Source organism: Tupaia chinensis, unplaced genomic scaffold, assembly GCF_000334495.1.
Source record: "Tupaia chinensis unplaced genomic scaffold, TupChi_1.0 Scaffold000014_1, whole genome shotgun sequence".
NCBI classification, from domain to species: Eukaryota; Metazoa; Chordata; class Mammalia; order Scandentia; family Tupaiidae; genus Tupaia; species Tupaia belangeri.
Window position 1 is genome coordinate 4,606,603 of NW_006159444.1, and position 24,753 is coordinate 4,631,355.

At 40.4% G+C, this 24,753-nt stretch overlaps 1 protein-coding gene and 1 pseudogene across 3 annotated transcripts in view; both read right to left on the reverse strand.

Annotated features, from left to right (window-relative positions):
- The window catches only part of ESR1 (estrogen receptor 1), a 307,128-nt gene that overhangs the window by 10,706 nt on the left and 271,669 nt on the right, over window positions 1-24,753 (reverse strand).
- Window positions 4,207-5,202, reverse strand: LOC102497304 (ATP synthase subunit gamma, mitochondrial-like; annotated as a pseudogene).

Sequence of the window (24,753 nt, forward strand, 5' to 3'; positions counted from 1 at the left end):
CTGTCTCCTTCCTGCAGGAACCTCCACTCCACTCCCCAGCACTTCTGACTCTGAAGAGGGCTGTAGGCGGTGGGCCTACCGCGCACAGGGTGGCTGTATCCCAACGACAACACTGGCACACCAGGACCTGGCGTGCCCTGCACAGACCTCCACTGGGCGGCACAACCAGCAGTCCCCAAAGCAGTGAGGAATGCTGAGGCCAAGGTATGAGGACAGTCTTCAAGCAAAGCCATTTTTTTTTCCTTTGTTCAAAAGGAAGAATGTGACAGCAGACCCTGGGAGAGTTTTTCTGTCTATGGCAGTTTGATCAAAAATGAGAGTGACTCAAAGGAAAAAGATAGTGAAGAAAGCGCTTCAAGTTCACAGCTGTCAGTGTTCTGGGCCAGAAAGTTGACACTCCACCCCGACAAGGAGGATCTGCAGCACTCACACACCCAGTGATTAATCAGCACTAAGGTCAACTATGCAAATTGTTGGAAAAGAAGGAAGCTTAAGTATAATAATTTTCTCAAAAGTATTAAATAACTAAATCACTTTACGGAATCTATCAATTGAGTGTACAAGAGGATCTCCAAAAGAGTTCATGGAAAATGTATATTATTAAAAAACGATGCTAGATTTCAAAAAATTTTGCACCAAAATAAACTTAGATTTTAATAACATTTTCCCATGAACCTTCTGAAGTTACCCCTTGTATTATATAAGTTTTCCAATATACATTCCATTATAATGGTTGCAGTACAGTCGTACAAGCATTACAAAAATAACACCTATTATAAATAAATATGACTCTCATAAAGCAAAATTAGAACCAATGGTTACAAAACAGTACACATCAATGAAATGTATTATTGCATCCTATGTGGTTTCAAATAATTGGGTAAAATGATAAGCTCATTGAAAAGTAACTTTAGCATTCTCATTTACTTTTCACCTTGACAATCTTTGATTTTATTTTTCTTTTCTTTTGGAGAGGTTTTTTCTATAGGACATGTGTGCTTGCCAGAAAGACAGAGAGAGACAGAGAGACAGAAAGCAAGAAATCCCCCCCTGTGGGGGATGGCCATGCCACAATCCTTTCTCCACCTTTCTCCTCTCGGGATCTTGGGCATGCACGCACGCGTGCCTGGAGTGAGTTTAAACCACCGGGTCCAGGACTTGATCCACGGTCAACTACATGAGAGTCCAGCAACATAGCCAATACGCCAGCTGCTGGTCCCCGACAATCTTTGATTTAATTACTAAATCAATTTAATTTATTGTTCTCTTTTCATTATAAAAAATAGACTTTGGTTAGTTTTTAGTTTCCTGATTATGATGTTCATCTCTAGCTATGCTTTTCATATATGTATATTTCTCAGAAAGACTTTTGATCATCTTATACCCAAATGTTCTTTATAAATATATATAGGTGTATTACCACTTTATTATGTGTCTACTTTAATCAAGCTTGGGAATTTGTATTAAAATAGATGTCATTTTTTTAGAGAGATTTTTTGCTATAGGGCACATAGGCTCGCCAGAGAGACAGAGAAAGAGAGACATAAAGCGAGAAATCACCCACACCACCACCCAGTGGGGATGGCCACACTACAATCCCTTCTCCATACTTCTCTTGGGATCTTGGGCATGCATGCACACACACCTGGCATGAGTTTAAGCCACCAGATCCAGGACTTGAACCACGATTGACTACATGGGAGTCCAGTGACATAATCATTACGCCATCTGTTGGTCCTGAAATAGATGTCATTTCATTTTAAATTGTTTTAATATTATTTCTGTTTTTACATGATAGTTATAAAATTACAGTGATTGTTAAAAATCCTATATCATGTGTATAAGTAAACAACTATTTCATTTCAGGATAGTCAGAGAGATGTGTACATTGTGTTTTGTTTTGTTTTTAAGGTTTTGCTATAGGATGTGAGTGCTTGCCAGAGAGAGAGAGAGAACAAGAGAGAGAAAGTAAGAAAGCATTCCCCAGGGGTATGGTCATACCACAATCCCTTCTCCTTCATTCTTCTCAGGATTTGGGGCATGCACACAGACGCGTCCAGTGTGTTTTCCATCTATCGGGTCCAGGACTCGAACTGCTCAGTGAGCTACATGGGATCCAGCCTTCGCAACCACCACAGCACTGACTGGCCCAGGCAGGTATATGTTTTATTACACTGGTAGTTTTTTCCTGGCAAGATAAGAGCTTTATCTCCAAGATTTGTGATTCTCAAACTTGGCTCTCAGAAGCTCCTGTGGAGTTTTATAAGATGCAGGTGCCCAGGTTCCATTCAATCCTGATGACTACAAATTGAGCGGGGCTCTGATGACTGTGCTTTGAAAAAACTCTGTTAGCGAGGTATGTATTACTAGGATGGTGAATCTCACGATCACCTTGGTTTCTACATATTGCAGCTACTAAAATGTAAAATTTTATAAACATGGACAGTATCTTTGTTCTGTGAAAAGTGCTCTACATGACTCTGTGATGACTTTAAGAGGGTGTCTTTTCCATGGACTCCCTTACCAACTTTTGCCTCGCTATGATTTTCCTTTCAGGCAGGGTGATTCAGAATAGAAATAACTCTTGGAAGCTACCCTCATCAGCCTAAAAGACCTTGAGTCCCTGAATAACCAGGTGAAAGAGGGCTATGTCACTAACCTGTTAGTAAACCCGACCTTGTCAAGTAAATAAGAAACATACTTCTAATGGTGTGGCTATCTTATATTTTTAAGCCTAAGTCATACTCTAGTGCAAGATGAGTATTTTACGACTTACTGAGTGGTAAATGAATCCATTTGTATAAGGAGGGATAAAGTCAGAAGGATGATTTGTATACCTCTCTCTCTTATTTTTTTACCATTTCTCTATATTTTTAAAAGAATGTGTATTTTTAAAATAATTATCTATTTATTTAATTCCGTTTGTTATTATTTCTAAAAAATTTGATGACAGAGAGAGAGAAGGGGAAAGGGGAAGAGCAAGCCAACAGATTTGGGACTCGAACTGAGTCAACCATGTGGGAATACAGTGCCTTTAACTATCAGGCCACCTGCAGACCCCCACCATTTCTATATTTTTAAGGCTTTAGGTTGTATTATTTACTTAGAAATTTCCTTCTGGTCCAGGTGTCACAGCACATGCTGCTAAGATGCTGGGCTCCATAGGCTAGGACTACATGGAAGGTCTGGGTTCAATTCCTAGGCAAAGCTAAAGGCCAAGTGAAGTGGTGTTGGCCTGTAATCTCAGACTTCATTTAGCAAATTGAGAAAGACTACTGCCTTGGAAAATATTTGTCCATAGGTAGGAAACTTCTGTCTTTATACTGAATTGCAATTGTTTATCTCAAAAGTAAGGAACATGCTCATAGCTCAATCCTTGAGCAAATGTGTGCTGTTATCCTAATGTGTATAAGATCATGTGCTCTGGCCAGCCTATGGAATGGTGGTTAAGGAGGCTGAATCTCCCATGGCTGACTGAACAGCTGGAGTCCCAGACCCAGTGGTTTGAGAACCACTCAGTGTGCATGTGCATGCATGCCCAAAATCCCAAAAGAAGGGAGAAATGGAGGAGAAGTGATTGCAGCATGGCTATCCTTCATGATGGGGGGTGGAGGGGGTGGGTGGGTCCTTTCTCACTCTCCTCTCCTCTCCACTTCTGTCTCTAGTGAACACACATGCCTTCTGGCAAAAATTTTTTTAAAAAAAGGAAAAGATAAAAGAAAAGAAGAGAAGAGAAAAGAAAAAAGACATACATGCTCCTAGAGGTCTTCTCTAGGTCTCCTCTAAGTGGTCTGAAATGAGAAATTCCAACCAAGGCAGGTTTTCATGCCAGAAGCCAACATGGGGATGTTCCCATGCTGCTCATTGGGTCTTGCTGTATATCCATGGGTGCCCTCTTGGCACAGGTGATTACATAACTATAGCCTTGTTGAAAATCTAGTAGACTGAAAAATCTACTGGATTTCTAGAAGGTAAAAACTTAGTACATGAAGACATTGAGACTGACTCAGAAAACAAACTTCTTTTATTTTTTGCTTATTTTAAGTTATTTATTGTAAGATAATTTATAAATATCTTGCTGTCTTTAATAATTTAAACAACGGACCAAAAATTTCTTCTGACAAAGATAGCAGTAAGGTACAACCAGAATCAGCTGGCTCAATTTTCCTTCTTCACCTCTTGTTTGAGGATGAAACTTGATTTCCATTAATCCAGAGCTGCAGCGCCAGAGATCATTTCAATCAATTCTTTTGTGGTGACAGCTTGGCAAGTGCGGTTGAATGTCAAAGTCAATTTGTCAATCATCTCAGAAGCATTCTTGCTGGCATTGTCCATAGCTGTCCTCCTGGCATTCTGCTCACTGGTAGTGGACCCCTTCAGAGACTGGTAAATAAAGCTGGCCAGAGTATATTCTTAGGAATTCTGCAGCACACCACCATCAACATCATCATAGACATTCACACTTTCAGCACTTGCAATGATATTAAGGGAAAAGATGGACTTTTCTTGTCTTATAGGAGATAACAGACCTGAATCGATTACAAATGATAGAGCCTTCATCAAATTCACATCCAGAATTTAGTAATCCAAGGGCAATGACCGATGCATCTCCAAAAGCAGGAGGCTTTCTTCCCACTTTTTTGAATGTCACCAGAAACTGGTCAGAAAAGAGCCCTATTAAGTATGCCCCTGATTTTGTCACCATTTCTAACAAGTACAACTTCTTTCCAGCAGCTGGGAGAGCATTATCTCACTTTTCATCTGTTTAGCAACAGAGGAATGAATAGCACCACAAAAGCCTTGATCTGAGGACACACCAATAAGGAGGTATTTCTTCTTGTCTTCAGGCACCTTAATATCAGCTTTCTCATACAGAGCCAAAGATCGTGGTCCATACACGTGAGCTGGCTTCAGCTCCTTTCCGCCTGGGCATTTATCGCCACTGCTACCATTTTCATGGGCTTGGTAAATTTATGGATTTTTTTGATGGACTTGAGTTGTCTGGTAATAGCGTTCAAAGATCCCATATTTCAGACTTCGATCTGTAGCTGCAAAGCCCAGGCTGATGGCCCAGGGATGTTTGCCCAAGAAAACATGGTGACACTAGCCTTGTTGAAGGTTGGGCAGATAGGCATCCAGACTTCTTAGTAATGACTTCAGATGGTGAAACTGATAAACTGATTCAACTGACTTGAGAAAAAATCTTAAATGTGCATTTTTGAAAAAAGAATTTAAGTGGCAGCTATGTGTCCCAGTTTTATACAGAAAATCCCTATTTAAATTTTTGTAATAAATATTGTAATCTTATACAGTTTAACACAAAACCACTATGGATCTATATGTTATTTAGGATCCTTATTTGTTAATTATATATCTCTGTAATAAGGGTTGTCAGAAAAGTCGACGCATTTTTGCATAGAAAAAAATATGTCATGACTTTTTTGACAACACAACGCCTTCAGAAGCAGAGTTTTGAATTTCATGTTCCTCAAATAGTCAGTTGCCATCTTTTCTTTTTTTAATTATTTATTTTATTTATTCATTCTTTTTTTTTTTTTTAATTTTGACCAGAGAGAGAAAGAGATTGAGAGTGAGAGAGACAGGAAGTGAGAAAGCAAGCCACCAGATTCAGGACTTGAACCCTGGTCAGCCATGTGGGAGTGTCTAGCCCCCTAACCACCACGCCACCTGCTGGTCCCCTTAGTTGCTATCTTTTCAAGGTCAGAATGGAGATACTTTAAAGTCACACTTGATGGGAAATGTACAGTCTGTCTATTACAGAGGCGTTTACATGAGGTTCCGTGTAATACTCCTAGTCCCGGTGAGCTGGCCTGGTCTCAGGAGGCTCTGGGAGTTTCCTTACTTTCCCACAAGAGGTAAGCCAAAGCAGCCTGGATGAATTTGTGTCCCTGGATCCTACTTTGCCTGGAATCTCAAGGATAATAGCACAGAGCAGGAAGCAGCACTTACACATTGGGGGATATTTTATTTTTCATAGATGACCACATCAAGATCTCCCATCCTACCTACTTTTCCACAAGGTGATTCTGGCACTTTATCCATGGAGATGTAGCACCTATATCCCCTTTCTTTATTCTGGGTGGATTCATTATTTGCTTATAATCAAGAGTATGGGCTGGAAGTGACACTGCAGACTTTCAAGCGTACATCACAGAAGGCCATGTGACTTCTGTCCTGTCAGCTGGGACTCTTCCTTCTGGAGCACTCCCTGCCTTCTAATGGTCTAGCATACCATGGTGTGGACAGGCCACAGACCGACAGGTATCCCAGTTGGCAGCTCCAGCCAATGTCCTGGGCAACAGCCAGCATCACTGCCAGCATGTGAATGAAGATGCCTCTGGGTCACTCCAGCTCACAACTATCAAATTACCCCTCATTGATGAATTCTCCATCTGAGGCCCCAAACACTGTAGAAGAGAGACAGACTGCCGTCTCTGCACCCTCTCCAAATTCATGATCAACAGACTCCAAATGAATGTTCTTTGTAGGTGACGAATACGGTAACACCCCTGATTTACTTATCACTCACTGCACACATGCTTTGTAAAAACAAATTGTACCCCTCAAATATATATAACAATAAATGTCAATGAAATATTATAAAGCAAATAAATTGATTTTTTAAGGAATCCATTTTTTATTGTTAAGTTTTAGAGTAATTTATTGCATTGCAGCAGTGACCAGAATACACGTAGACATCTATGCCAGAAACTTAGGAGGAAAGGGATCCAGAACAGACAGATTGGCAATAAGGCTCCTGATCTGGCATGCCATGATGTGTAATAGCATTTGAACACTTCCAGCTCTGCACTGTGAATTCTACTGTCCACCGTGCTCTGGCCCAGCCCTAGTCAGGGCAATGATAAGGGCTTACATTCCTCCTTTCAGGACAGTGTGCAGTCAGCAGATTTTGCAGGAGACTTCAGCCCTAACTCTGCTCAGCTACTTATCAAAAACCTATGGATTAGCCTCTAACTGGCAACTCAAGATATCTGTACTCTAGTTTATCATCAGCCAATAAAAATCTTTGTGTTTTGGGTTGTACAGTCTTTACCAAGTCCTGGTGATGAAAGCAGACATTGGAGAGATTTGCCTAAGGAAGAGCTTTATGTTTAACAACTGGTTTATTTTATTCTATTTTTATTAAAAGCCTGTGTGCCTTATAATGGAATGTGGTCTTCCTTTTGCTTCAATCAGGCAAAGGAAACTTAGAGCTAAATTTAGGGCCCACCCCAGAACTGTACAGGTGTACTTCTGTATGCTAATCTGATTTGTTATTTTCATCACAATCTTCTTTTTTTATAACAGGTTTTGTCAGCTCCTGGTTTACCTCTTTGTACCATGCGAAATTTGGTACGTACTTCAAATCTTCTGTGGAATGAGTGATATATGAGTAAGACAAAGGGCAAGGTAGAGCTTCATCCCTGCCAAATTGATAAACTGCTGGTGTGAACAAAAGGTTTCTAAAACATCATGGAGCACTAATTGGACATCCTTTACTCCAGAAAAAGTGGCACACACTCTAAGAGTAATTAGCTGATACGCACAAGGACAAATCATCCTGAGCAGAGAGCCTGCTCAAAGATCGGCCATGTTCAGCCGTGGTCACTCATAAATGAGAGTCACGCCCTCTTGGTTCTGATTTGCATGTTTTTTCCCTGAGTCACAAATCTTCAGTTATAGTTCTTTTTTTGTTTTGTTTTGTTTTGTTTTGCTTTTTGATACAGAATTAAAAAGCCGGAGGTTCCTCTCTGATTTTTTTGAAAAGATAGCTAGTGTGAAAAATGTATATTTTTGTGAGACAAGTGGGCATGGTATATTGGTTTCATCATTTTAAAGGAGCACTACAGTGGATTTTAAAAATGTACTGAAAAAAGCATCACATGACTGTGACAGGTTTATCCCATGTTTTCTTGAGGATAGAAAGGTTATATTGCATTGCAAAAGTAGAGACACAGAATTTCAGAACTAAGGATTTAAAAGGGACCTTAAATCACCTAATTCAGTGGTTTTTGAGAACAAAACTCCTTTTAAAACAATAAAAAAAAAAAAAGAAAGTAAGCCTCATGAGAAATCCCTATACATAAACTGGATAAACTCAAGCTTTTTTCATTAAAGTAGGAGAAATGGTGGGAGGAGCTAGAGCCTACTCGCTCTGACTCTCCCTCGCTACCCTGAAACCCCACCCTCTGGTGACCCTGAGGCTCCTTGGGATCACTTGCTAGCAGCAGAAGAAATGTAAGAATTGATATTCAGAGTATAAGAAGACAAGCCACACACCTGGGAGAAAATATTTGCCAAAGATATATTTGATAAATTGCTATTATCCAAAGTATACAAAGAACTGTTGAAATTCACAATAAGCAAAATGAGCAACCTGACTAACACGTAGGCAAGAGGTCTTAACAGACATTTCACCAAGAAGATAAGAAGTGAGCCTTTGAGAAGATGCTCATCAGGCTGGCTCCATGGTCCAGTGTTCAAGGCAGCCAGATCCCACATGGCTGACTACACGGTTTGAATCTCTGCCTTGATGGCTTGAAAAACACCCTGGGCATGTATGTGAGCATACCCATGCTAGAAAGATGAAGAAATGGAGCACAAGAGGTTGCAGTGTGACCATGTTCCACTTGGGGTGCTTTCACCCTCTCCCTCTCTCCATATCTCTTTGTCTCTCTGGTGAGAATATGTTCCCTCTGGCAAATAAAAAGAGGAAGAAAGAAAGAAAGAAAGAAAGAGAGAAAGAAAGAAAGAAAGAGAGAAAGAAAGAAAGAAAGAGAGAAAGAAAGAAAGAAAGAGAGAAAGAAAGAAAGAAAGAGAGAAAGAAAGAAAGAAAGAGAGAAAGAAAGAAAGAAAGAGAGAAAGAAAGAAAGAAAGAGAGAAAGAAAGAAAGAAAGAGAGAAAGAAAGAAAGAAAGAGAGAAAGAAAGAAAGAAAGAGAGAAAGAAAGAAAGAAAGAGAGAAAGAAAGAAAGAAGGAAGGAAAAATTAGAAAAAAAGAAAGAAAAGAAAAAGTAAAGATGATCTGCATCATTTATCATTTGGTAATTAAAAATTAAAATACAAACAAGATACCACTACACACCTATAAGAATGGTCAAAATCCAAACCACTGAGAATACCAAATTCTGATGAAAATATGAAACAGACTCTCCATTTATTGCTTGTGGGAACATGAAACAGGGAAACCGCTTTGGAAGAAGTTTGGCGGGTTGGTTATAAAATACAAACTCTCACCATGCAAGCCAGCAATCATGCGCCTTAATATTTATCTGAAGGAATTCGAAATTCATAGTCCAAAAAATCCCGCATGTAGATGTTTGGTAGCTTTATTCATTTCATTTGGAAGAAGCCAAGATGTCTATCAGTAAGTGATTGGACAAAGAAACTGTGATACATCCAGACAATGGAATATTATCCAGTGATAAAAAGAAATGAATAATCAGGTTATAAAAACGATGTGGAGAAACTATAAAAGCATAGTACTAAGTAAAAGAAGCCAACGTTGGGGCCAACAGGTGGCGTGGTGGCTAAGGTGCTGGACTCCCACATAGGGACCATGACTCAAGTCCCAGTCTTAGCATCTTGCTTTCTCACTTTCCCTTCCTCTCTCTGTCTCCTTTTCTCCCTCCCTCTCGCTCTCTCTCTCTCTCTTGTAAGTGCTTGATCAAATTAAAATAATAATAATAAATAAAAATAAATAATTCTTGTAAAAAATAAGGAGAAAGCAACCTGAAAAGGCTAAGTATTACTATTCCAAGTTTATGACCTTTTGGGAAAGGTAAAACTATGGAGACAGTAAGAAGATCAGGCATTTCCAGGAAGTTCACCAAGGACCTTTAGCACAGTGAAATGATTCTGTATGATACCGCAATGGTGGGTACGTTGGTCAAGTCGTAGCATTTTCAACACCCAGAGTGAACCCTAATGTAAACTATGAACTTCTGGGTAATAAGAATTTTTTTTAAGTTTATTTATTTGTTTCGTGAGAGAGAAGCAGAGAGGAGGGGGCGAGCACCCTCAGTGGGATCCTGGGGAGAGATCTTAAGAAAATAGGCAAACCAAGGGTTAATAAAGAGGGCCTAAGATGAGCCTTACCTAAGGAAATAGGTAAGCTTGGTCAGGTTAATAAAAGGATTCAGGAAAAAGGCCCCCAAATGGGCCTTCATGACATGGGAAACAGATGTTCCTGACACACAGCCCCCCCACCCCTACCCCGCACCACCTCTACCAATCCTGGTGGCTGATAGACATGCTGCATTTCTGAGAAACAGCCAGGCCCCCTCTCCCCACTCCACCACATTCCCAATCTGGACTGAGCTTCCAGAGCCTGTCCTTACCTTCTCCCTACAACCTACACCACAAAAGAGGCCCCCCACCCTTCCAAGGCTTGAACCTGTAAACTTGCAAAGGTCTCACCCCAGGCACTCGGTGATCTCTAAGACATTTAACTTATGGGGCCAGCACTTGGTATAGTGGTTACAGTGCCAGACTCCAACATGGCCGACTGCAGTTTGAGTCCCAGACCTGGTAGCTTGAAAATCACACTGGACACGTGTGTTGTATGCCCCCAAATCTCAAAATAAGAATAGAAAAAGCATTGTGGTATGGCCATCAGCCTTGGGGGATGATTTCTCATTTTCCCTCTCATTGTCTCTCCAGTGAGCACACCACTCCAGATCTTCTTCCCGAGCCTTTCCTACCCAGCCAGGATCATGCGCACATACCCATGCCTGTGTACACAAGTTCACCTGGGAACTGGGCCCTGATCTGCCATCTGGCCTCTAGCATTGCAGAGCGTTACACTACCACTGCACCAGAGCTGCTGGGTGCTGAATTTGAGGTGTAATTAGGTGTCAGTATAGGTTCCTCATCTGAAACAAATATACTGTCTGGTGTGGGATACTGATAGGGAGGCTATGCAAGGGAGGTGTGGGAATTCTCTGTACTTGCCATTCAGTTTTGCTGTGAACCTCAATTTATTCTGGAAAATAAAATCCACTAAAAATTAAAAAATACAGGGACATGGTGGTTAAGATGCTGGACTCCCACATGGCCAACTGTTGTTTGAGTTCTAAACCTGGTGACTTGAAACTCACGCCAAGGGTGTGTGCATAAGTGCCCAAAATCCCAAGAAAAGAACAGAGGAGAAGGGATTGAGGCATGGCCACCCCCCTCCCCGGGAATTATTTCTCACTTTCCCTCTCACTGTCTTTCTCTGCTCTCCAGCAAGCATACTCACCTATGCCAAAAGCCTTTAAAAATAATAAAATAAAAATTAAATTAACACCATTTAAAATACCAAAAAAATTAATTAATAATAATAATAATAATAAACACTGATTCATTCCAGTTACTTTAATTGTTGGGAAAAAGAGGCTCAAGGAGGTGAAGGAACTGGAGTGAATGAATGCGAGGGCTGGGAGGGAGTGAGGGAGGGCAGCTAGTCTGGACTTGCTAGAGGTCACACAGTGGGTGAGTAAGTAGCAGAGCTGGAACTAGAACCTGACACCCCTCACTGCTGGTCTAAAGCTACACAAAAAAATTTCTAACCTCAAGGTTTGTGAGAAACAAGAAATGCCTGCCAGTGGACTCGCCTCCGGAGGTATTTGAGAAAACCAGTAATTTTCCTGGAATGATTTAGGAGCAATTCTGCTTTTCAAAACAGGGTGCGGGATGATGTAGAAAAGATGGAGTAGAGGTGAACAGGCATCTTCCAAGAGCCTCTTTAATTAAGGACTTTCACTAAAATGTTAACAATGATTATTTGTATGCAATGAAATTATAATGACTTGGGAGATTATTTTTCTTTGTGGCTTCTCTGTATTTTCCAAGTTCTCTGCCTTGGGCATGTATTACATGTGCAATTTGGTGAAGGAAAATACTATTAAAAAATACAAAATCAAAGTCCCTTTCATTCCTATTATTTTGTCGTCTTTGTCAGTGTCTGGACTGTTGGGAGGGAAACAGAGCTGGTGAATAGTGATGCTCCAAAGAATAAGGAGCTTGCTGAAGGATATTACTTAGTACTATTTTCAAAATATTTCTATCATCCCTTAGGCTGTTCACAATTCTGAGACTCTTCAAAGCCTTGTCATTGCAGCAGGAAATGGAGCTAACAATTGGTTACAAAAGATACTGTGAATAATTTTCTTAGTTGGAAATGCCTGGGACATGGCGTCCGTAGCTTGAGCTACCTATCTAAGGACAAAAGAAGGTCAGCTTCAAAGACTGGTGACACATCGTCCCCAGAGGACTGACCAGTCAGTCTGAGGAAGCACAGCTTGGAGGTTTTACTACAAGGTGCTGAGTGTATGGGCTTCTACTGCACAAGAAAGTGACCTCATGTAACTCCATGATTACCATTTACTAATTCGAGAGAAAGGGCAGATGTCTCTCCTGTCAAGATGAAAATCGATTTTACATTGTGGTTTCATTTTTGTTTGTTTGTTCGTTCTTACTATAGGGCACATGCACTCACTGGAGAGACAGAAAGCAAGAAATCGCCCACAAGGGGATGGCCACTCAACAATCCTTTCTCTTCCATTCTCCTCTCAGGATCTTGGGCACACATGCACAAGCGCCCAGCATGAGTTTTAAGCCTCCGGGTCCAGGACTTGAATTATGGTTGACTATGTCAGAGTCCAGCGATGTAACCATTACTCCATCTGTTAGTCCCACATTCCAGTTTCATTTTAAAGAACAAGTAGACCTTCCCTGGCAGTGCCCTCCTCACATGCATGCTTAGCTGTCTTCAGCGTTCACTGACTCAGCTGGACCAGGGAGTCTGACATCTGCTTTCAGTTGCAGAGAATATGGAGGATAGACTTCACTTGATCCCTGGGGCCTCCATGAGCGTGGAAAGGGTACTATTTCAACCTGCAGCTTCTGGAGCACTAGAGAAGGGCACGCCTAGAGTGACAGTGAGGTCACATGTTAAGCAACTTCTAAGTACATTCCTGACAAGGAAAGGGCATATTATCACACAAAGTCCCAGAACTCAGAGCAAAGGAAAATCCTGCAGGAGCCAGAGTGTCCTTCCCTTGTCCTTCCATGTGGGAATTCAGCGACGTAACTGCTATACCGTTTGCTGGCCCCTTTAAGGAGCTTTTAAGGCAGATGCACTTGTAGTTGCTCAATCTCTTGTCTTTCTTTTGCAAATTTCACTTGAAAAATCAATGGCAAAGGGTCAAAGACAGCAGGTAAGACCAACTCTCTGAGCACCCAACTGCTAGGAATAAGTGCAGCTTCCTAGTAGAGCATCTCTTCAAGTCCTAACACCTGAAATTAACATAAAGAACACCTATAGAGATCGTGAGAAAGGCAAAACTCTCTGATAGAAGCTAATTTACTTCAAAAGGTGATGTTTATCCAATCTAGATAGAATTCCTGACTATGGGTCAGGAAATAGATTTTATTTTTCTTCTGGCATTTAAGAAAGACAACAATATCCCACCCATGTGAGTGATGTCTGTGGTTCTGTAAACTGCAAATTGTTATTCATTGACTTGAGCACCGATGACTGAAGACTTACTGTTTTCTAGGAACTGAGCTAAGTGCTGGAAATTCAGTTGCCTTTAGTTGCCTCATTGGTAAAATGGGAAACCTGCATTGGGCAGGAAACCAGCAGAGGGCACGAACATGGTGGCTGGGTGGGAGGGAGCTGCTTGCTTTTCTGGGCTCCCAAGCAGTTGCCTTCATCTCTGGCTCATGGTCCACACTGCATGATAAGGCTGCATGTATGGAGCACTTTCATGTCAAAAGTGTAAAATTTGGGGGACCAGAAAGTGGCGTAATGGTTATATCACTGGACTCCCATGTAGTTGGCTACAGTTCAAGTCCTAGACCTGGTAGCTTAAAACTCATGCCGGGCACATTTGCATGTGTGCCTGAGATCTCAAGAGAATGGAGGAGAAGGGATAGTGACGTGGCTATGCCCCCAGAGGGTTATTTCTCACTTCCTGTCTCTCTGTCTCTCTGGTGAGCACATGCACTGCACCCTACGGCTATAATCTCTCTCTTAAAAAAAAAAAGTAGAAATTTTAAATGTAATTTGATAACGCTTTCTGGAACAGTAGGTAATGTGTATCAAGATCCTTAAAAATATGTATATTCTTGGGGACCAGCAGGTGGCGGGGTGGTTAATGTTCTGGACACTTCCACATGGCCAACCACAGTTCAAGTCCTGGACCTGGTGGCTTCCTTTGTCCCTTCCCCTGTCTCTCTCTCTCTCTCTGTATGTGTCTCTCTCTGGTCAAATTAAAATAAATTAATGAATAAATAAAATAAAATAAATAATAATTTTTAAAAAATGTGTACTCTTTTCACTTGGTAAATCCACTTCCAGTAACATATCCAAAATGAAACATTGCCCCAAAGTAGGCAAAAGATATTTTAAAAGAATGTGAAACATGCATATTTGTAATAACAAAAGAGAGAAATCACTTAAGTGTTTAACAATATCATAATTGTTGAATAAATCATAGAATGCCCTCATGAGTGGTTATGTAACCATTTAAAATCTTACTTTTAAAGAGAGTACAAATATATACATTTTCATTAAAAGATGTATATATAAGCAGAAATAAATGCATATGCAATGTGGATGGAAAAGAAAATAGTACCTAACGTGAATTGTTAGTTGAAGCAGACATTGTTTGTTTGTTTTAATTGCCAGGAGATGTGTATGCTTGCCAGAAAAAGAGACAGAGAAAAAGAGAGAGAGAGGAGAGAGAGAGAGAACCCCCTAATAGGGCTTAGTCACACCACAATCCTTCTCCATTTCTCCATTCTGTTGAGATTTGAGGCATGCACACACATATGCCCAGAGTGTTTTTCAAGCAGCCAGGAGCAAGTTTTGAACCATGTGATCAGCAGTGTGGGATCCTACTCCCTTAGCCACCAGACTGCAGAGCTAGCCAAGAATTATCCTAAGAGCTACCCTGTATTAACAATTAGCCTATGAGGTAGGTATTATTATAATTTCAATATCATGAACAAAGGAAATATAAGCAGGTAGACTTCTAGCATCTTGTCCAAAAAGTTACAAGTAAAAAGTAGCAGAAAGGGGATTTGAACATGCTATGAAGCAGAGGCATTGTATGTCCCCACTTAATATATACCGAGTGTCTGCACTCTATGACTGAAACAAAATCCTTTGCTCTTAACTTATACTATATTGTGCTAAGATGCATCAAAATGTCCACAAGTTGGTTAATTTCAGGTAGTTTTAAAATCCTTTAAATATATTTTTAAATTCTTAAGTTATCTGAACTGAACATGCTATTTTTGTAATAACAATTTTATATCTAAAGAAGAAATCTCGTTACATCTGTCTTCATAAGACCACGAGGTCTTGAGGTAGTAACTGCCTTTTTAATCACTACTAGTAGTGATACCTGTGTTGATATGACCACTGCATATCAACAGTGATATGGTCCCAGAAAGAGGTCCATATACCTCACTCCAGGCAAACACAATGCAGGTTTCCCATTTTACCAATGAGGCAACTAAAGGCAACTGAATTTCCAGCACTTAGCTCAGTTCCTAGAAAACAGTAAGTCTTCAGTCATCGGTGCTCAAGTCAATGAATAACAATTTGCAGTTTACAGAACCACAGACATCACTCACATGGGTGGGATATTGTTGTCTTTCTTAAATGCCAGAAGAAAAATAAAATCTAAAAAGTAGATTTAAAGTAAAAACTCAGAGAAAAGAGAACTGAGGCAACATTGATCAATGTCTGGAGGAAGGCGCAGGAAGCTCAAGCCGGTGGAATATGCTCTCTGAACCAAGCGGGCAAGGACCCAGGAGCAGATGGCTATCACAGAGCAGGGAGTTTGTTTCTCCCTCCTTCTTTCAAGCCAAGAGAAGCAGCCAGAGGGAACAACAGGGCTGAGAGTAGGAAGGTCAGACCCAGAGGAGGTCTTCCTACTCAGCACAGTGACGTTTCACTTAGACTCAAAACTTTACAGAGCAGTGTGATGTTCTGTTTTGATTGTTCTGGAAAGCATACCCATTCTTTGGTGGTGCAGGTGGTAGGGATGCTGCTGGAGACCACGTGGGAAGGCTTCACGTTCAAAACCCAGGTCCGCCTCTGCAAGCCGTAATCCTGGCTGGCCAGCAGGGCACTATCCAGGGTGCTTCTCTCTCTCATGAAGAAAATAAACTTTTTTAAAAAAACAATACTTTATTTGCTTCTGGTTCAGAAAATTAGTGCAGTTTTGTTACAGTTTAATGTTTCTTTTTTGTCTTTCTTTTATTTTCAGTTCAAGTGTCAAAACACTTCTAGATTATAGTTTCATGTGCCAGGCATAAGGGCAGAGAGAGGGTACCCAGGGCCTTTCTAAATATAGGGTTTGGTTGTAACTCTAATCTTTTGACTAGGATAGCTATCTTGACTCTGAAGTCTTGGAAGGTGATTAGATTGTTTAACAGTTTTCCACTTAAAAATGTTATAAAATAATGGGTATTAGTAATAGGTTTTTAAACTATAGTATCTTATTTACCAGAGAAAATCTACTGGGTTGACAACACTGTGTGAAATTATTATTTTTCTTTAAAAGAGGAGAATACTAGGCCAGGAGGTGGCACGGTGGTTAAAGGCACGGTGGTTAAAGACTCCCACATGGCCGACTGTAGTTCAAGTCCCAGACCAGGTGGGACTTTTCATACTTTCTCTCTCTCTCTCTCCAGTGAGCACATGTGCCCTATGGCACATTGAGAAAATGATAATAATAAAAGATAAAATTAAAACAAATAATTATTTAAAATAATTTAAGACAATGAGGATACCAATGAATAGAGGCTCAGTGGTTTGGTGAGACCCTCACTGTTAGTTTAATGTTGAAGCCAGAACATTCCCCCTTGGCCTGCTGCCTCCAGCTAATCCTACTCATTCTCAGCACACACTCCTGAATCAGTGCTCAGCTAAGGATCCTGCCATGGGGTCTCTGCAGTCCTCGGTGCCTACGCTCATCACAGCCCTGATCTCAGCATATTCAAATAACCAGCTGATTATCAGTGCCCCTGCCCAACCCAGCCCATGGAAGAAGCCAGCCTTCCTTATTTTTATGCCCCCACAGTTCTGAGCAATCACTCCTGTACTTGCAGCTGGCAGAATGATTCGTTTTATAATAGACTATGGAGCTATTTCATTTTAATAGATATCTCATGATTTAGACCAATCACTTTTTTGTTTTGTTTTCTTATGTTTTTTGGAGAGGTTTTTGCTACAGGGCATGTGCACCCACCAGAAAGACAGAGAGAGATAGAGAGACAGAAAGGAAGAAATCACTCCCCAGGGGGAATGGCCATGCCGCAATCCCTTCTCCTCCATTCTCCTCTCAGGATGTTGGGCACACACGCATAAGCGCCCGGTGTGAGTTTTAAACCACTGGGTCTGGGACTCAAACTGCAGTCAGCTACATGGGAGTCCAGCGACATAGCCATTAAGCTAACTGCTGGTCCCAGACTAATCACTTTCAAACTAAGTTCCACACAGTTCTGAAAATTAAAGGTGAATTCTTAAACTTTTTTTAATTTTTAATTTTTGTTCTTTTGTCTTAGTGATGTTCTTAAAACTATTATTAAGACATTAATAGCAGCATGTTGCACACTAGTCAGATCAATGGCTCTCAATCTTGATCACACACTTGGGTCTTGGTGGGGAGATTTAAACAAATGTTGATATGTAGGGACTGTGATGGATCCAGTACATGGGAAGCACTGAGGGTGAGTTTCTACACAGGGATTTTGTTTTCCAAAAACCTCCCAAGATGATAAAAACGTGTGATCAGTGTTGAGACACACCAATCTAGATAATCTATATAACACTGAACTGTTTCATCAATGACAGATTTTTCATCAATGCTTATGAATGCCCTAGAATCTAGCAGTTATATTTTAAGTATCTCAAATACAAACAGAAACAAGTAAAACACAATGAGTGAAGTGTTTATGCCAAAACAAGTGATGCTGTAGCATCACTGCCCAAGCAGTGTCTGTAACAAGCAAGTTGGGGGAAGAGGCCAATCTACATGCCATCACTCACTTAGGTTAAAATATCTAATTCATATTTGGCACGTGTTAAGCACGTTTAAGTCAACACTGGGAGAGTTTTTGGGCTTTTTTTTTTTCATAAGTTCATACATTAGATAAACCTAAGAATATTAATTCTCAGGGCCAGGCAGTGGTGCGGCAGTAACACAACCAGATCCCCATGGGATAGGTCCTGGGTTTGCATCCTGGGACCTCACTGGTCTTGCATGCATGCCATGATCTGGGCTGGTGGAGACCAAAAGGGATTGCAGCATGGGACCCTATTCAGGGAGTCTTCTTTCTCTCTTCCTCTCTCTTTATGTCTTTCTTATGGAGGAAATAAAAAACTTTGAAAAAGAAGAGTACCTATTTATATCATTTCTGAACTGGACATAAGAGAAATTAGGGAAAAAAATGGTCAACAAATCAAAGACCTAGAATTTGGCATTCTCTTTGTTGATGCTCTCAAGAGCACAAAATGATAAGCAACTCCTCTTTCTCCTGATGTCTGGGCATGAGGGGAAACTACTCGTAATACACAGGACATGGCAAAGATTAGCATTCTCCCCACACCTGTGGCCTTTTGCCACTTCTAAGAATGCACGTTACAACTCTCCATATCTTCCCCTGGCTGCAGGCACTTTATTGGTTTCCCCAGTGTTCAGGAGCTCCAAGTGATCTCTGCAAAAAGACGCAGTACCAAATCATCCCATCTAAGGCCTGAAACAAATCTGTTCCCAAAAACACCTTTGTAGTCAGAACGTAATCTTTTCATTTCAAACGGCAAGGGTGAAATCTTGCCTCAGTATTCTGTCTGGGGTGGTCCTTGCTCTGCAGGAGACTGACAGTTCCATCTCTAGGTTCCTGGCCAGCAAGGGAAACTGAGGCAGGGGCACAACTGCCCCCACCCCACTTCCAGGCTCCCAAGAACAGGAACCCCTCCCCTAGAGAGAGTCATGTTCACATACTTAAATGTTCACTTTGTAAGCTAAACAATGTGACTGAATGTATAAAATGAAATAAAAATAAAAAAGAACACACTAAAAAAATAAAATAAAATAATTCTCAGTCTGGGATGTATTTATTAAGTGCTAGAACAGAGTAATTTCTTTCAGAGAGAGCAAAGCCAGAGTTTTTGTGTTTGCAGAGCACAGCTGAAGCACAGTAACGTTGCACATCTATTTGATACTAACTGCTCCCACGCACGGTATGTTTTACTAACCATGTGACCCTTCTTTCAAGAGCCACAAGAATTCTATAAGTCAGGTTTGGTCATTTCTATTGCCTACATTAGGCCCAAGGAAGCTGCTTGTCTAAAGGAATCTAATACCCTTCCAAATAAGAAGCACAATTTCTTTTCCAGTCCTCCCTGATGACACAGTCCACATCACACCACATATTCAGGAAACTGACAGAGGCAATGGGGTTTGCTTAAGGCCACGTATGAAGCTAGCAGGAGGGAAAGGCTTCAAATTTAATTGGCTGCCTTCAGAGACCCAACAGCCAAGGAGAAGTAGACCACGGACCACTCAACAACTAAAACGTACCACTTACCTCAAAATAATGACAATCAGCAGGCTCCCAGAGAGAAGCCTTGGCATTAGAAAGAGCTCAAGAGATAACATAATCAAGTCTCCAACTTGACAACAATGGGCATTGCTGACAATGTGCCCGTTCATAATTTCCAAGGCCTGCTCCTATCTGAAACCTTTGACTGTTGAGAATTAATGTACCTTGATGTTTACTCAATATGTTTTAAAACGTTGTTTCATCTACATACAGGGATTCTGAATCATTGTCTTATTTCTAAACTTTAAAAACATAAATGCTCTGGAGGCCAACAGGTGGCATAGCAGTTAAGGCCAATTGCAGTTCAAGTCCCAGACCCAGCAGCTTGAAACTTTTATCAGCTGCATGTGTGTGTGCATGCCCAAAATCCCAGGAGAGGAGAATGGAGAAGAAGGGATTACAGCGTGACCATCTCTCCCACCTCCAAGGAGGCTATTTCTCACTTTCTGTCCTCTTCCTCTCTGTCAAGTATATGTGCCCTGTTGAAAAAAATCTCTCTGGAAAAATGATCTGGTTCATAATCTTACAATACAGTGAGTGCAAATAAAGAAGAAAGAGTCTTGCAATAAGAGCTCATTATAATTAATCATGAACTAAATGGAGTGTGGTTTCTAATGAACACGTATAAAGCAGACAGGTTTTCATCAGCTTGGGCATCATCAGGGCACCATGATGACAAGATTCACCAGTTAACAAAGCAGAACTGGATGACAGACAACAGCCCACATCGTTTTGTGACTACGTCTAACATGTACGCTCCTGCTCTACACTCCATATCTGGTCTGTCTAAAGAACGCGGGGCACACATTTTAGAGATGGTGGCACTATTGTTTCTAATGTTCTGTTCTTACCTAGGGTTTTTAAGCATCTATGTATGTTGACTCTTATTCCTCTTTCATATTCCATCAATAAAAAGAGATATGTTAGCTGAAGATCAGTTTTGATGAACAGGTAATCCAGCTACATTTCAATAGGATAAGACATGTCAAGAGTAACAGATGGTCCTACCTAGCTAATGGTGATACAGGGAACCGACAGGCAGAGAAGACTGCTGCATAAATGGAGTTTGTGGTTAGAAGAAGAGAAAGGACCTACAGTTAAATGGAGAGGACAGAGGAGCTGAAATCAGGGTCTGTCTGACTGGCTCTCCAAGGCCAGTGAAAGAAGGGAAATGGGTGGTGGTCTTCTGAATTAAATATATAGACTTGTCATCAAAAGAGGGGTCAGAAAAGGGATAAAAAATTTTATTAATTTGAATATGAAGGCCAAACCAAACATTAGGGATTATAGATTTGCATGTCTAAAGCTTTGAACATGGGAATTTTTCTGTACCTTGAAAAACATTGATTGAAAGGGTAGCTTTCTAACTGAATCAATTCTAAGGGGCTAGGAGACTAAGTGGAAATGATTGCTGATCAATGACAAATAAACAGAGCATGATTCTGTGATCGTTTGCTGCAGAGTTTTCATCAAGGTCTTTTGACATTAAGGTTCAAATCATAATCGGTTGTCATCCATGAACTAAATCTCGCTCTAAAACTCCTCTAAACAGAATGAAATAGCATAATTTACAAAGTCCCGGGATAATGATCAGATCTCCGTTGTTGTTATGATCTTTAAATCCCCACATTTTCTTGATACTATCTGGTGGCCTTTAAACTAGTCCATTTAATTATATGGTAAAACAAAAACAAAAACAAAATAAACCTGCTCAAGTAAAGTCAGAGGTTTCATCAGTGATGAGCATCTTCGCCATTGATTTACGTACTACGTTCTATGAACAGCATTAGACACTTTATACACAGGTTCCCCTTTCCCCACAATAACCCCGAGGGTAGACATTGCTGTTTTAATTTAATAGTTCAATACTATTTAGACCCCGTATGCATTGATGTTATGTCTCAGAAGCAGGGAGACAGCATGAGGAAAGTGAGAACTTTTCAGGCCCCCCTGGCTATGTCCAACAAATAAGCCGCTATCAAATGACAGATTGCTGTACTATCTGTCTTTAGTCTATAGAATAAAGATGTGAGAAATTAAAAAATATATATTGTACAAATAATTTATAGAGAAATTAGGAAATGCAATATAAACATTTAAAAAGAGAGAAAGAGTAGGTTAAAGTTTTAAAAATGAAAAAAAAACATATGACTGTGACTGTATATGGTAAAACAAAAACAAAAACAAAATAAACCTGCTCAAGTAAAGTCAGAGGTTTCATCAGTGATGAGCATCTTCGCCATTGATTTACGTACTACGTTCTATGAACAGCATTAGACACTTTATACACAGGTTCCCCTTTCCCCACAATAACCCCGAGGGTAGACATTGCTGTTTTAATTTAATAGTTCAATACTATTTAGACCCCGTATGCATTGATGTTATGTCTCAGAAGCAGGGAGACAGCATGAGGAAAGTGAGAACTTTTCAGGCCCCCCTGGCTATGTCCAACAAATAAGCCGCTATCAAATGACAGATTGCTGTACTATCTGTCTTTAGTCTATAGAATAAAGATGTGAGAAATTAAAAAATATATATTGTACAAATAATTTATAGAGAAATTAGGAAATGCAATATAAACATTTAAAAAGAGAGAAAGAGAGTAGGTTAAAGTTTTAAAAATGAAAAAAAAACATATGACTGTGACTGTTATTTGTGTATATTTGGCAAAAAGTTTATAGTAGGGGCTCAATAAAGGTGGATTATTGGATAAGCAAATGAATATTTTTGATAAATAAATGGAATCAGTCGATCAACTATCTAAATGCTGGAGAGTATGGCACTGACTCTAAAAATTATAATAATCTAGAGAAGGACAATAATAATAGACTTGAGTAAGTAGCAAGACTTCCCGAATGATGTGAGATTTGAGCTAGACCTAGAAAAATGAGAAATATCTGAATTATTGAGAAGAAGAACTGAAGTTGCATTGGGTAGAAGGACAACCACGAACTGGTATTGTTTTTGATCTCCTCTGGTGCCTCCAACTTCCCATCCTTCCCTACCATGATGTCTTCCTCACAGGCTGTCACCCTTAATTCTTCTGCTCTGTTCTTATTTATTTATTTTAGTTTTAGTTTTTTGTTTTGTTTTGTTTTGTTTTGCCATACTGCACATGTATTCTTCGGAGAGAGACAGAGAGAGAGAAAATGAGAAATCACCCGCAAGGGCAATGGCCACACTGCAACCCCTTCTGTACATTTTCCTTTCAGGCTTTGGGGCATGGTTTTCAAGTCACTGGGTCCAGGACTTGAACCATGGTCAGCCATGTGGGAATCCAGTGCCTTAATCACCACCTGCTGGCCCCTCTACTCTATTCTTATTTGTCCTATTCCTGAGCTCTGTCTGACCAGTTCTCAGAATGCCTTGAAACTGGCACTGATTTTGCAAAGACATCTTTGTGTTAACCAGGAACTCTTGGGGAGGAATGGAAAAGCAATATCCATCCTATGTATGAGCCCAGCCTTTTGCAAGCAAAGTAATAAGTTATCCAAAATTAGGCAGAAATCATGGGACCTACAGTTGGCATAATGGCTATGTCGCTGGACTACCATGTAGTCGACCAAAGATCGAGTCCTGGACCCGGTGGCTTAAACTCATGCCGTCAAGTCCCAGACCCAGCAGCTTGAAACTTTTATCAGCTGCATGTGTGTGTGCATGCCCAAAATCCCAGGAGAGGAGAATGGAGAAGAAGGGATTACAGCGTGACCATCTCTCCCACCTCCAAGGAGGCTATTTCTCACTTTCTGTCCTCTTCCTCTCTGTCAAGTATATGTGCCCTGTTGAAAAAAATCTCTCTGGAAAAATGATCTGGTTCATAATCTTACAATACAGTGAGTGCAAATAAAGAAGAAAGAGTCTTGCAATAAGAGCTCATTATAATTAATCATGAACTAAATGGAGTGTGGTTTCTAATGAACACGTATAAAGCAGACAGGTTTTCATCAGCTTGGGCATCATCAGGGCACCATGATGACAAGATTCACCAGTTAACAAAGCAGAACTGGATGACAGACAACAGCCCACATCGTTTTGTGACTACGTCTAACATGTACGCTCCTGCTCTACACTCCATATCTGGTCTGTCTAAAGAACGCGGGGCACACATTTTAGAGATGGTGGCACTATTGTTTCTAATGTTCTGTTCTTACCTAGGGTTTTTAAGCATCTATGTATGTTGACTCTTATTCCTCTTTCATATTCCATCAATAAAAAGAGATATGTTAGCTGAAGATCAGTTTTGATGAACAGGTAATCCAGCTACATTTCAATAGGATAAGACATGTCAAGAGTAACAGATGGTCCTACCTAGCTAATGGTGATACAGGGAACCGACAGGCAGAGAAGACTGCTGCATAAATGGAGTTTGTGGTTAGAAGAAGAGAAAGGACCTACAGTTAAATGGAGAGGACAGAGGAGCTGAAATCAGGGTCTGTCTGACTGGCTCTCCAAGGCCAGTGAAAGAAGGGAAATGGGTGGTGGTCTTCTGAATTAAATATATAGACTTGTCATCAAAAGAGGGGTCAGAAAAGGGATAAAAAATTTTATTAATTTGAATATGAAGGCCAAACCAAACATTAGGGATTATAGATTTGCATGTCTAAAGCTTTGAACATGGGAATTTTTCTGTACCTTGAAAAACATTGATTGAAAGGGTAGCTTTCTAACTGAATCAATTCTAAGGGGCTAGGAGACTAAGTGGAAATGATTGCTGATCAATGACAAATAAACAGAGCATGATTCTGTGATCGTTTGCTGCAGAGTTTTCATCAAGGTCTTTTGACATTAAGGTTCAAATCATAATCGGTTGTCATCCATGAACTAAATCTCGCTCTAAAACTCCTCTAAACAGAATGAAATAGCATAATTTACAAAGTCCCGGGATAATGATCAGATCTCCGTTGTTGTTATGATCTTTAAATCCCCACATTTTCTTGATACTATCTGGTGGCCTTTAAACTAGTCCATTTAATTATATGGTAAAACAAAAACAAAAACAAAATAAACCTGCTCAAGTAAAGTCAGAGGTTTCATCAGTGATGAGCATCTTCGCCATTGATTTACGTACTACGTTCTATGAACAGCATTAGACACTTTATACACAGGTTCCCCTTTCCCCACAATAA